The sequence below is a fragment of the Trachymyrmex septentrionalis genome, unplaced genomic scaffold (assembly GCF_001594115.1).
Source record: "Trachymyrmex septentrionalis isolate Tsep2-gDNA-1 unplaced genomic scaffold, Tsep1.0 scaffold37, whole genome shotgun sequence".
Lineage (NCBI taxonomy): Eukaryota > Metazoa > Arthropoda > Insecta > Hymenoptera > Formicidae > Trachymyrmex > Trachymyrmex septentrionalis.
This window is the reverse complement of record NW_017305536.1, coordinates 743,710-745,678: the sequence shown is the minus strand read 5'-3', so window position 1 is coordinate 745,678 and position 1,969 is coordinate 743,710.

Below are 1,969 nucleotides of genomic sequence, written 5' to 3'. Positions count from 1 at the left end.
TTTACCATATGCTGAGTCGATCGAGATTTATTGAGAACAACAAACACATTTTTATACATATTTTTATACAGTGAATGCATTCACGATTTCTTGAGTAACGTTGCCATCGTAGTTATGATATAACGAGATTTAAAAATGTTTCCCTGGCTTCTCTTTGATTGCGGAAGTATAAACTCTATTAAGATAAGTAACGACAGACGTAAAAATCGACGTCACGTAGTAGTCGCGCTGGTTATCTCGAAGCAAACATTATCACGGTCTCAATTACGCCTTTTGTACTCAAAGATTATCAGCTCTATTATCATCTAGAAAAATCAACGTATACACAATTTTTGAAATGGCGCCGGAATATCTGAAGATCAATTCATAAAATATTTTCTTTATTCGATTAATATTATAGAACTAAAGAAAGAAGAATAATTGTATGTATATGTTAATTGTTGAATTAAGGATAAAAATTAAAAGTTTTGTAAAATAATATAATAGTAGATCTAGTAAGTCATAACTAAAATTCAAAATCACGATACAATAATAAAGAAGACGCGTTCCGCAAATATTCCCGCTGACAAATGTGTTTTATTTTGATACATAGTGGTAAAAATCGATTGCGCCAATTATTCAGAAGCATCTCGATAATCTCGATTGCGCGGTCTTGCAGACGAGAGTCTTTAGTAAGTAAGACAGATTTCAAAAGATTTTTACGGATTTTTACGGCGCTACGTGAAGCAATAACGATTGCTTTAATGTTTAGAATTGGCTAATCTTAAAACGATGCGGAATTACCTGGTTGCGTGCATTTTAAAATAACTGTACTTTCTACTGAAACAGAGTTTCAGAATGGAGACATTTTATTTGTACGTATTAATACAGAAAATTTTTATTTCTTATTGGAAAATTTCGCTTTAAAACGTCCGGATATTGTTTTTGCGAAACCATTGGACTCGTAATATTACTCCATAACCAGGAGGAAATATTATTATAGCGGATATATAAGTTTTTACTCATATAAGCTTCAGCTTTAACTTAAGCTTCTTATTATATAAGCTTACGACTTGATAGAAGTTATTTCTATGGTCTCTTTATAAATTTATTAACAATGAGTTGTGGAATTAAATCGAAAAGTGCTCTTTAACGATCAAATTCACGTGAAATATCATATATTTTGGTTTTGTCCCTTCAACATCAAGACTTTTTATGAAATTCGCAGTTCTATAAAATTCTGTGAAAACAATACTTTTCAACAACGTCGCGCCTAGTATACTGAATGATATCAGAAATACGCGCGATACTTTTGTCCCCGTTGCTCGTTATGCCTGTGGGATGTTTATGAATAAAGATATGAGATCATTATGACCTTCCTACACTGTGTCTTGTACCGTACAAAGACGCACGATGGCGAATGGATGCTTTGAAAATAAGAGAATGTTGCAACGTGATGCGACTATAGTCTTTTTTTTTCCCCCTGGGTACATAGCACACGCTTCTACGTATATATGTCCCGGTATCACTGTGTATATTAGCATTTGTAGTTGACATGGTAATGCTAGATCATGTCTCTGAGTAAAAAGAAAAAAAAAAAACGTTGATTGGGGACAGCAGACGCTTTTGCACGCAATAGTCTGTCCGATGATAAATAACGCATTTACATTTCTTGTAAATAAGTTTTTACGGCGGCTGCGGAAGCAGCAGTCTTTTATGCGGAGTAATCAATAAAATATTTCGTTAATGTGCTTGAAAGTGACAGCACTTATTCGATGACTCACAAGGAGAGGCTACGCTCTGCTCTTCACCGATTTTGATCAAACTTGCAGCAATGTTAGAGGAACCTATCAAAAACACCTGTAAAGCCGTTCCCGTTAATGGGGCTTGGAAGCGGAGTAATGAGCATTTGAAAGTATACCAAAAAATCTGAAAACAGTCTAATATCTCGGAGAGTATGCGTTTTTGAAAAGAATGTCTCGGACGAAAA